Here is a 12539-nt window from a genome sequence, read left to right on the forward strand (position 1 = left end):
TCGCTCAGCTCTTTCTATAGCATGTTGCTTCCGTTAATGTTATGCTGATGATATCTTAATATTATCTTGTTTTTATGCCATTGTCTTCAGGTTCATGGACAAATTCTTCCATCATCCCTTCTCCCACATCGCTTCTCTCTCTCATTCATTCTTTTTTTTCAGTCCAGAAGAGGGTGGGATTCAGAGCTCACCCCCGAACCCTCAGCACACATGCCGCCGTCTGCCACTCCGTGCGATCGAAGAGATAATTCAATACATTACAGGCTGTGCAAACACAGAAAGCTGACCCACCAGTGGAGGCCGCACGGTGTTGGACACGGAGTGAAATAAACTGAAGTGTTTATAAAAAGTTATAGATCACAACACGTGTCTCTTCCTCTCTCCGCCATCCCGGCTTGTGCTGAGTGAGCTGATTTCAACTGGTGTGGTACTGAGTTCCACACAGAGCAGGTTGGCCACATGTTCGATCTCAAGCCTGAACTAAGATCTCACGAGTTGTGCTACCGAGCCACGGAGCAAGAAAAGCCGAGGCTCATTCCTCGGCCTGAGCTTAGTTATCTGTGTTCACCCGGTGTCGTACTGAACCCGACAGAGCAAGTTGGATCACCTGCCTGTGATATGTTGGATCATCTCACTTGTTACGGTACTGAGATTAATGCAGAGTATGAAGGACCAAGTCCCATCCCCAGCCGGTGCTCTGTTATCTGATCTCGCTCAACGTGTTACTGATGATTTTCATCAACATCTTTGAATGTGGCAGCACAAGTTGGTGAAGCCGTTAGTACAGCATCCGGTTCCTTGGCTTAATAATAAATGAGAAATAGATTAGAAAAGCAAGGAAGTTATGTTAAACGTTTATAAATCATTGTTCAGGCCTCAACTGAGGTATTGTGTCCAATCCTGGGCACTATAATTGATTAAGGATGTCAAGTTGTTGGAGAGGATGCAGAGGAGATTCACCAGAATTATACCAGGGATGGGGTTTAGTTATCTAGAGATACTCGAGAAACTGGGATTGTTCCGCTTTGAACAATGAAGGTTAAGGGTAGAAGTAAGACACAAGGTCAAAATTAAGATTTGTTTTTAAAGGGTAAATAAGGAGAAACTGCACCCACTGGCGGGAGGGTCGGCAACCAAGGGGTGCAGATTTAAGATAATTGGCAAAAGAACTAGAAGGGAAATATGGAGATTTATTACACAGCGAATTGTTATGATCTGGAACGCACTGCCTTAAATGGTTTTGGAGCTCGATTCAATCATAACTTTAAACGGAGAATTGGATAATTACTTCAGTATCTCTCCACAGATGCTGCCTGACCGGCTGAGTTTCTGGGTTTATTTTTGTGCTTTCACTGTATCAATTTTCCTGACAAGCTGCAACTTGCCTCAAGGGCACAGCTTCAAGCAAAACTTTCTTGTGCTCTTCTCACACACAAGATCGCACTTTACTTTCCCACACACGCGCTTTAAAATCTGCCGTTTCCGTACACAACGTCCTGAGCCATGAGAATTGGCTATTGCTGGTGTTGAGTACTGAGGCTGTCGATAGTCGCCACATCATGGCTACTATCGACACCACAAACTGCCGGCTCCAAGTGGCGAGGATCCCCAAGAAGATCGCACAGATCGACACAGACATCAAGTTTCTACAGAGCTGCAAGAAAACAGACAAGATCCCGAAAGGACTACAGATCACGAACCCACGCAAGTCGGCATGCAACACAGACTACGCTGAGAGACTCTGCCTTCATACCTCTCGCACACTCCGCAACCATTTCGTACACCAGCTCTGCAGCAAACGCAGCATCATGTGCTCAGGACACAGCAGACCAGCTACGAGACACCTCCAAACAGACGAGGCAATGGAACTACGCTGCCTACATGCAAACCAAGAGCAGGAAGATTGAGAAACTCGGCATCACCACCAGCAGCAACCAAGCCTCCCCCGGTACCACGGTTGCAAACGCAGGGAAGTCCATCGTCAACTTATCCGACCACACCCTTCAACGAGACGAAATCGAAGTTCTCAGCCGAGGGCTCAATTTCTGCCCCACCACCAAAATGGACCCCATCGGTCTCGCGGCGGACACAGAGGAATTTATCAGGAGAATGAGGCTCCGGGAATTCTTCCACAAATTCCAAGATGTCAGCATCGAACCCAATGAGACAATCAATGATCTGGAACAGTGGACAGAGGGATCCGCGGTACAGCAACCGAAGAAGAAAGAGTCAAATTGGACCCCTCCGGATGGTCGCTGCCCTAAGCTTCACATGTATGCTCAAGCTGTCAGGAGATGCATCAACGCCAGATTCATCAGCCGCACTCACAAGACAGTCCAGAATGTCACCCGAGCACAACGCAACGCCATCGACGCTCTCAAGACCAACCGTTACATCGTCATCAAGCCAGCGGACAAAGGAGGAACCATCGTCATACAGAACAAAACGAACTATTGCAAAGAAGCATACCGACAACTGGACAACCAGGAACACTACAGACGGTTACCCGCAGATCCGACCAAAGAACACACCCACCAGCTCAACAAACTGATCAAGACCTTCGATCCAGACCTTCAAGGCATCCTATTCGCTCTCATCCCACGTACTCCCCGCTTGGGAGACTTCTACTGCCTCCCAAAGATACACAAAGCCAACACACCCGGACGTCCTATCGTACCAGGCAACGGAACCCTGTGTGAGCACCTCTCTGGATACGTCAAGGGCATCCTGAAACCCATCGTACAGGGAACCTCCAGCTTCTGTCGTGACACTACAGACCTCCCACAAAACCTCAGCACCCACGGACCAGTTGAACCAGGAAAACTCCGCACCAAGATGGACGTCTCGGCACTCTACACCAGTATCACCCACGATGACGGCATCGCTGCAACAGCCTCAGTACTCAAAACCAACAACAGCCAATCTCCAAACGCCATCCGACAACTCTTCCGCTTCATCCTGGATCACAATGTCTTCACCTTCGATCACCAGTTCTTTACCCAAACACACGGAATAGCCTTGGGGACCAAATTCGCACCCCAATACGCCAAAATTTTCATGCACAAGTTCGAGCACGACTTCTTCACTGCACAGGACCTCCAACCAATGCAAAACACCAGATACATCGATGACATTTTCTTCCCATGGACCCACGGCGAAGAATCACTGAAGAGACTACACGATAACATCAAAAAGTTCCATCCCACCATCAAACTCGCCATGGACTACTCCTCAGAATCGGTTTCATTCTTGTGCACACGAATCTCCATCAAAGACGGGCAGCTCAGCACTTCACTCTACCGCAAGCCCACAGGCAACCTCACGATGCTCCACTTCTCCAGCTTCCACCCTAACCACGTCAAAGAGGCCATACCCTATGGACAGGCCCAGCGAATACACAGGATCTGCTCAGACGAGGAGGAACGCGATGGACACCGACAGACGCTGAAAGACGCCATCGTAAGAACGGGATATGAAGCTCGACTCGTCGATCGGCAGTTCCGACGGGTGACAGCGAAAAATCGCACAAACTTCCCCAGAAGAAAAACACGCGACACAACCAACAGAGTACCCTTCGTCGTCCATTACTTCCCCGGAGCGGAGAAACTACGCCATGTTCTTCGCAGTCTTCACCATGTCATCGATGACGACGAACACCTCGTGAAGGCCATCCGCACGCCTCCACTACTCGCCTTCAAACAGCCATCTAACCTCAAACAAAACATCGTTCGCAGCAAATTACCCAGCTTTCAGGAGAACAGCGAACACGACACCACACAACCCTGCCACGGCAACCTCTGCAAGACATGCCAGATCATCGACACTTACACCACCATCACACGAGAGGACACCACCCACCAGGTACATGGTTCATACTCCTGTGACTCGGCCAACGTTGCCATAACGGATGAACGGACACCGCACAACAATCGCCAGACAGGAAGTTTCTCTCCCAGTCGGGGAACACTTCAGCAGTCAAAGACATTCAGCCTCCGATATTCGGGTAAGCGTTCTCCAAGGCGGCCTGCGAGACACACGACAACGCAAAATCGTCGAGCAGAAATTGATAGCCAAGTTCCGCACCCATGAGGATGGCCACAACCGGGATCTTGGGTTCATGTCACGCTGCATGTAACCCCACCTGACGTAGAGTCATCCAGACTCAAGTCGTTGTTGGCTTGTTCTCCATACACAGATGCGGCCGGACCTGCTGCGATTTCCAGCAAAAAAAAAAATATCTGTTTTCAATTCAAACCCCAGCATCTGCTACATTTGACCCCTTGTGACCCCACCTCAGTATTCTTGGATGCAATGTTTCCCTGACTAACCTGTTTGAACACCATTCACTCCTTTGATTCATAAGGTTAAATCTCACGGGATCCAAGGTGAGGTTGCCAATTGGATACAACATTGGCTTGACAACAGAAGACAGAGGGTGGGTGTCGAGGGTTGTTGTTCAAATTGGAGGCCTGTGACCAGCGGTGTGCCTCAGGGATCGGTGCTGGGTCCGCTGTTATTTGTTATTTATATTAATGATTTGGATGAGAATTTAGGAAGCATGGTTAGTAAGTTTGCAGATGACACCATGATTGGTGACATCGTGGACAGTGAAGAAGGTTATCTAGGATTGCAACGGGATCTTGATAAATTGGGCCAGTGGGCCGATGAATGGCAGATGGAGTTTAATTTAGATAAATGTGAGGTGATGCATTTTGGGAGATCGAATCGGGCCTGGACTTACTCCATTAATGGTAGGGCGTTGGGGAGAGTTATAGAACAAAGAGATCTCGGAGTACAGGTTCATAGCTCCTTGAAAGTGGAGACACAGGTGGATAGGGTGGTGAAGAAGGCATTCAGCTTGCTTGGTTTCATTGGTCAGAACATTGAATACAGGAGTTGGGATGTCTTGTTGAAGTTGTACAAGACATTAGTTAGGCCACACTTGGAATACTGTGTACAGTTCTGGTCACCCTATTATAGAAAGGATATTATTAAACTAGAAAGAGTGCAGAAAAGATTTACTAGGATGCTGCCAGGACTTGATGGTTTGACTTATAGGGAGTGGTTCGATAGACTGGGACTTTTTTCCCTGGAGAGTAGGAGGTTGAGGGGTGATCTTATACAAGTCTATAAAATAATGAGGGGCATAGATAAGGTAGATAGTCAAAATCTTTTCCCAAAGGTAGGGGAGTCTATAACGAGGGGACATAGATTTAAGGTGAGAGGGGAGAGATACAAAAGGGTCCAGAGGGGCAATTTTTTCACTCAAATGGTGGTGAGTGTCTGGAAAGAGCTGCCAGAGGCAGTAGTAGAGGCGGGTACAATTTTGTCTTTTAAAAAGCATTTGGACAGTTGCATGGGTAAGATGGGTATAGAGGTGTATGGGCCAAGTGCAGGCAATTGGGACTAGCTTTGTGGTATAAACTTGGCGACATGGACATGTTGGGCCGAAGGGTCTGTTTCCATGTTGTAAACTTCCATGATTCGATCTATGATTCTACTGTGATTATCTCTCTGCCGAGGTGTGACAAAGGGTAGCTGGAAAGATTATCTGTAATCACCGGGCATTGTTCTCTGACTATAAATGCTGTGCCTATAAGCATCTCTTCACTTCACCTGATGAAGGAGCAACGCTCCGAAAGCTTGTGATTTCAAATAAAGCTGTTGGACTTTTACCTGGTGTTGTGCGACTCAATGCACTCATTGGTTGAGGCTGCGAACTGCCCACTAACATTGATTGGATTGGAGGTGCCTTTTATTTGTTTGCCCAAAAGTTAAAAACGAATGGACCAAAGTTGAGGTTCCACGGAAAAACGAACTCGGATGGCGAGATTCAAAGGTCAAAGTGCTCACCATTACACCATGGAACCCATTCATTAACAGAGCGGGCCCTCTCCATTCAAAGATACTTGGCTCCATTATTAGCATCGCCATCGCGCTGCTTCATTGACTGCTCGAGGCTTCTGGCAGATCTCTCCCTTCAGCAAAACTGCAAGCGCTGGTCAATCCTAACCTGCCACTTTGGCTCGGCCCTTTCTCATCCATACTTTCAGCTTCCCCACTTTCCCATCTGATAAGTGTTGATGCTCAGCCAATCTCACAGCTACTGTCAATTCCATCGCTTCCCTCGTCGCTGCTCCTGTTTCATACTGCTCAGCGCAGCTCGTCTTGTTGGATAATACGTGCATAAACATTGCAAGGCACTGGTGCAAAAAAATTTGGGTGAAAAGAACTCGATCCTCACTGATTGAAGCTGCGAACTCCCGACCAACAGGGATTGGATTCCAAGTGCCTTTTTCTTGTTTGCCCTTAAGTTGAACATGAATGGGAAAAAAGTTGTGGTTGCACCCAGATTCAGAGTTTAGAGTACTCACCATTACATCATGGAACCCGATGATTTCTTCAGCCAGCAGCCACCATTCAAAGCCACTTGGCTCTTTTCTCAGCACGGCCATGTCTCTCCATCACTGACCTCTCGAGGCTGTTGCCAAACCTCTCCCATCAGCAAAACTGCAAACAATGGACAATTCCAAACTGCCACTTTGACTCAGCCCTTTGCCACTCACACGTTCAGCTTCCACTCCTTCTCCTCTGCGAAGCATCGATGCTCAGCCAATCACACAGCTACTAGTCAAACCTGTCGCTTCCCTCGTCACTGCTTCTGTTTCACTCTGCTCAGCGCAGCTCCTGTTACATCTTGCCGGATAATCTGTGAATAAATATTGCAAGGCACAAATGCATAAAGATTGGCGTAAAACAAAATGTAAACTTTGCCCGAGGACACGATCCAAGCAATTCCTACATTTCAAGAGACAGTGCTTTGAATTTCGATATGTTTGCTTGCTGAATGTAGATTGAAAAGAAAAATTCATCAAACACCATTCTTAAGTGCAGTGAAGCGCAGCGTTGCACAAAAAGCAACTTTCTCTTCTGAAGATTTGGGAAAGCAAAAAACAGGCTGAGCTTCTCGACTGATGGAAATGTTACAGCACGGAAGGAGGCCATTCGGACCATCGAGCCCTGACGGCTCGATGCAAAAGCAATCCAGCCAATCCAACTCCCTCGACCGATCCCCGTAGCCCTGCACATGCTTTCCTTTCAAGTATTTATGCAGTTCCGTTTTGAAAGCCACGATTGAATCTGCCTCCACCACGACCCCTGGCAGTGCATTCCAGATCCTAACCACTCACTGTGTAAAAAAGGATTTTCCTCAAGTCACCTTTGATTCTTTTGCCAGTCACCTTAAATCTGTGTCCTCTGCTTCATGACCTTTCCGCCAATAGGAACAGTTTGTCTCCATCTGTTCTGTCAATACCCCTCATGATTTTAAATACCTCTATCAAATCTCATCTCAATCTTCTCTGTTCCAAGAAAAACAACCTCAGCTTCTCCAGTCTATCCACGTAACTAAAGTCCCTCATCCCTGGAATTTCTCTTTCATCTTTTCTGCACCCTCTCTTTGGCCTTCACATTTTTCCTGAAGTGCGGTGCCCAGATCTGGACACAATACTCCAGTTGTGGTCGAACTAATGTTTTATAAAGGTTCATCATGAATTCCGTGCTTTGCTGCTCTATGCCTCTATTTATAAAGCCCAGGATCTCGTATGCTTTTTGAACCGCATTCTCAACCTGTCTCGCTGCATTCAACGATTTGTGCACATCTACCCCAGATCTCTCTATTCCTTTACCCCTTTTCGAATTGAGCACTCTTATTGATATTGCTTCTCCTCGTTCTTACTACCGAGTTGCATCACCTTGCATTTTTCTGCGTTAAATTTCGATATCCTCTTGAAGTCTATCACTATCCTCCTAACTGTTCACTGCACTTCAAAGGTTTGTGTAATCTGCAAATTTGGAAATTGTGCCCTGTACACCCAAGTCCAAGTCATTAATAAATATCAAAAAGGGCAGTGGTGCGAGCACCGACAATTGGGGAATATTACTGTGCACCTCCCTCCAATAACAAAAACAACCGTTCATCACTCCTCTCTGGTTCCAGTTACTGCGGCAATTTTGTATCCATGTTGCTACTGCTCCTTTTATTCTATCGGTATCAATCTTGATGACAAGGCTATCATAAGGCACTTTATCAAACGCCTTTTAAAAGTTTACAGACACCACATCAATCTCATTGCCCTCAGCAACCCTCTCCGTTACCTCATCAAAAACTCGATCAAGTTGGTTCAATACGATTTGGCTTTAACAAAAGGCCAAATTAAGACAAGGAGCTCGAGCCTCATTGATTGAGGCTGCGAACTTCCCACGAACAGGGATGGGATTCCAGGTGCCTTTTATTTGTTTCCCCAAAAGTTATTAACGAAAGGGTCAAAAAGCTGAGGTTCCACCGAGATTTGAATTCGGATCGCTAGATTCAAAATCCAGAGTGCTCACCATTACACCATGGAACCCATTCGTTGAAGAAGGCGGGCCTCCCTCCCTTCAAAGATACTGGGCTCCTTTATCAGCATCGCCATGGCGCTGCATCATTGACTGCACGAGGCTGCTGGCAAACGTCTGCCATCAGCAAAACTGCAAGCACTGGTCAATTCCAAACTGCCACTTTTGACCTTTCTCATCCATACTTTCAGCTTCCCCACTTTCCCCTTTGATAAGTCTAGATGCTTAGCCAATCACACGGCTGCTGTCAAATCCATCGCTTCCCTCGTTGATGCTTCTGTTTCACACTGCTCAGCGCAGCTCATCTTGTTGGATAACCAGTGCATAAAAATTGCAAGGCACTGATGCATGAAGTTCGGGGTGAAAAGAAAAGAGCTCGATCCTCACTGATTAAGGCTGCGAACTCCCCACGAACAGGAATTAGATTCCAAGTGATTTTTACTTGTTTGCCCTCAATTTGCAAACGAATAGGACAAAATTCGAACGTTAATCGAGACTTGAATTTGGATCGCTGGAATCCAAGTCCAGAATGCTCACTATTGCACTGTGTAAACCAACTGACGACTTCAGCTGGCACCCACCAGTCAAAGACACTTGGCTGTTTTATTAGCACTGCCATAATGCCACATCACTGACACCTCGACGCCACCGACAAACCTCTCCCATCATCAAAACTGCAAAATCTTGCAATGAAAATGTCAACATTGCCCGAAGACACGATCCAAGCAATGCCTGCCTTTCAAGAAACAATGCTTTGAATTTCTACATGCTTGATTGCTGAATGCAGATTACAAAGTTCTGCAAACACCATTCTTTGGTGCAGTGAAACTCAGCATTAAACAAAATGCAACTTTCTCTTCTGCTGATTTGGGAAAGCAAAAGTCCGGTTGAGTTTATGAATTGAAACCAAAAGAAGCAACTGGAACCTCATTGATTGGGGCAGCAATTTCCCACCAGCAGGGAGTGGATTCCAGCTGCATTTTGATTTATCGCCCTGCAGTTGCACACGAATGGGGCATGAACAAATCAGGTTCCACCGAGATTCGAACTCGGATCGCTAGATTCAGAGTCTAGAGTGCTCACCATTACACCATGGAACCCATTCGGTAATAAAGATCGCTCCCTCCATCCAAATACATTTGGCTCTTTTCTCAGCACGGCAACATCGCTGCATCACTGACGTCTCGAGGCTGTTGCCAACCCTTTCCCATCAGCAAAACTGCAAGAACTGGACAATTCCAAACTGACACTTTGACTCGGCCCTTTCTCATCTCTTCCTTCAGCTTCCACCCTTTTTCTTCTGCTTAGTATCGATGCTCAGCCAATCACACAGCTTTTCGTCACACATATCGCTTCCCTCGTCACTGCTTCTCTTTCAATCTGCTCAGCGCAGCTCCAATTGCAGTCTTGCCGGATAATCTGTGAATAAATATTGCAAGGCACTGATGCATGAAGATTGGCGTAAAACAAAATGTAAACTTTGGGCGAGGACACGATCCAAGCAATGCTTGCATTTCAAGAGACAGTGCTTTGAATTTCCACATTTTGCCTGCTGAATGCAGATTGCAAAGAAAAATTCAGCAAACACCATTTTTTGGTGCAGTGAAACGCAGCGTTGCACATAATGCAACTTTGTCTTCTGAAGATTTAGGAAAGCAAAAGACAGCCTGAGTTTTTTGACTCATAGAAAGGTTACAGCACGGAAGTAAGCCGTTCGGCCCATCGTGTCCTGCCAGCTCAATGCAAAAGCAATCCAGCCAATCCCACTCCCTCGCCCGATCCCCGTAGCCCTCGGCATGTTTTCCTTTGAAGTATTTATACAGTTCCCTCTTGAAAGCCACGATTGAATCTGCCTCCACCACGACCCCTGGCAATGCATTGCAGATCCTAACCACTCACTGTGTAAAAACGGATTTTCCTCAAGTCACCTTTGGTTCATTTGCCAGTCACCTTAAATCTATGTCCTCTGGTTCTTGACCTTTCCGCCAATCGGAACAGTTTGTCTCCATTTATTCTGTCAATACCCCTCATGAGTTTAAATAGCTCTATCAAATCTCCTCTCAATCTTCTCTGTTCCAAGAAAAACAACCCCAGCTTCTCCAGTCTATCCACGTAACTAAAGTCCCTCATCCCTGGAATCATTCTCGTTCATCTTTTCTGCACCCTCTCTTAGGCCTTCACATGTTTCCTAAAGTGCGGTGCCCAGATCTGGACACAATACTCCAGTTGTGGTCGAACTAATGTTTGATAAAGTTTCATCATGAATTCCGTGCTTTAGTGCTCTACGCCTCTATTTATAAAGCCCAGGATCCCGTATGCTTTTTGAACCGCATTCTCAACTTGCCTCGCTACATTCAACGATTTGTGCACATCTACCCCAGATCTCTCTGTTTCTGTACCCCTTTTCGAATTGAGCCTTCTTATTTATATTGCTTCTCCTCGTTCTTCCTGCAGAGATGTATCACGTTGCATTTTTCTGCGTTAAATTTCTATATCCTCATGAAGTCGATGACTATCCTGCACACTGTTCACTATACTTCCAAGGTTTGTGTAATCTGCAAATTTGGAAATTGTGCCCTGCACACCCAATTCCAATTCATTGATAAATATCAAAAAGGGCAGTGGTGCGAGCAACGACCTGTGAGGAACATTACTGTACACCTCCCTCCAATCCCAAAAACAACTGTTCATCACTCCTCTCTGGTTCTTGTTACTGAGGCAATTTTGTATCCATGTTGCTACTGCTCCTTTTATTCTATGGGTATCAATCTTCATGACAAGGCTATTATAAGGCACTTTATCAAACACCTTTTGAAAGGTTGCATACACCACATTGATCGCATTGCCCTCAGCAACCCTCTCCGTTACCTCATCAAAAACTCTATCAAGTTAGTTCAATTCGATTTGCCTTTTACAAAAGTCCAAATTTAGACAAGGAGCTCGAGCCTCATTGATTGAGGCTGCGAACTTCCCACGAACAGGGATGGGATTCCAGGTGCCTTCTCTTTGTTTCCCCAAAAGTTCCAAACGAAAGGGACAAAAGTTGAGGTTCCACCGAGATTTGAACTCGGATCGCTGGATTCAAAGTCCAAGGTGCTCACCATTGCACCATGGAACCCATTCATTAAAACAAGCGGCCCCCCTCCCTTCAAAGATACAGGGCTCCTTTATCAGCATCGCAATGGCGCTGCATCAGTGACTGCACGAGGCGACTTGCAAACCTCTGCCATCAGCAAAACTGCAAGCACTGGTCAATCCCAAACTGCCACTTTGACCCTTTCACATCCATACTTTCAGCTTCCCCACTTTCCCCTCTGATAAGTAGAGATGCTTAGCCAATCACACAGCTACTGTCAAATGCTTTTTGATCCGCATTCTCAACCTGTCTCGCTACATTCAACGATTTGTGCACATCTACCCCAGATCTCTCTATTCCTTTACCTCTTTTCGAATTGAGCCCTCGAATTTATATTGCTTCTCCTCGTTCTTCCTACCGAGATGTATGACCTTTCATTTTTCTGCGTTAAATTTCCATATCCTCTTGAAGTCTATCACTACCCTACTCACTGTTCACTATACTTCCAAGGTTTGTGTCATCTGCAAATTTGGAAATTGTATCAAAAAGGGCAGTGGTGCGAGTACCGACCTGTGGGGAACTTTACTGTGCAACTCCCTCCAATCCGAAAAACAACCGTTCATCACTCCTTTCTGGTTCCTGTTACTGAGGCAATTTTGTATCCATGTTGCTACTGCTCCTTTTATTCTATGGCTATCAACCTTGATGACAAGGCTATCATAAGGCACTTTATCAAATGCCCTTTGAAAGTTTATATACACCACATCAATCGCATTGCCCTCATCAACCCTCTCCGTTACCTCATCAAAAACTCTACCAAGTTAGTTCAATACGATTTGCCTTTAACAAAAGGCCAAATTTATACCAGGAGCTCGAGCCTCATTGATTGAGGCTGGGAACTGCCCAAGAACAGGGATGGGATTCGTGGTGCCTTGTATTGATCTCCCAAAATGTTACAAACGAATGGGACAAAAGTTGAGGTTTCACCTTGATTTGAACTTGGATCGCTGGATTTGAAGTCCAGAGTGCTCACCATGACCCCATGGAACCCGTTCATTAAAACAAG

At 46.2% G+C, this 12539-nt stretch overlaps 2 non-coding genes across 2 annotated transcripts; both read right to left on the bottom strand.

The window, feature by feature from the left end:
• Window positions 1–9425: 9425 nt before the first annotated feature.
• Window positions 9426–9497, bottom strand: trnaq-cug (transfer RNA glutamine (anticodon CUG)). The gene has a single exon. It is a non-coding gene; the product is annotated as a tRNA-Gln (tRNA).
• A 1946-nt stretch (window positions 9498–11443) lies between these two features.
• Window positions 11444–11515, bottom strand: trnaq-uug (transfer RNA glutamine (anticodon UUG)). Its single transcript has one exon. It is a non-coding gene; the product is annotated as a tRNA-Gln (tRNA).
• Between the last annotated feature and the right edge of the window lie 1024 nt (window positions 11516–12539).

The sequence above is a fragment of the Heptranchias perlo genome, chromosome 35 (assembly GCF_035084215.1).
Source record: "Heptranchias perlo isolate sHepPer1 chromosome 35, sHepPer1.hap1, whole genome shotgun sequence".
In the NCBI taxonomy this organism is placed as follows: domain Eukaryota; kingdom Metazoa; phylum Chordata; class Chondrichthyes; order Hexanchiformes; family Hexanchidae; genus Heptranchias; species Heptranchias perlo.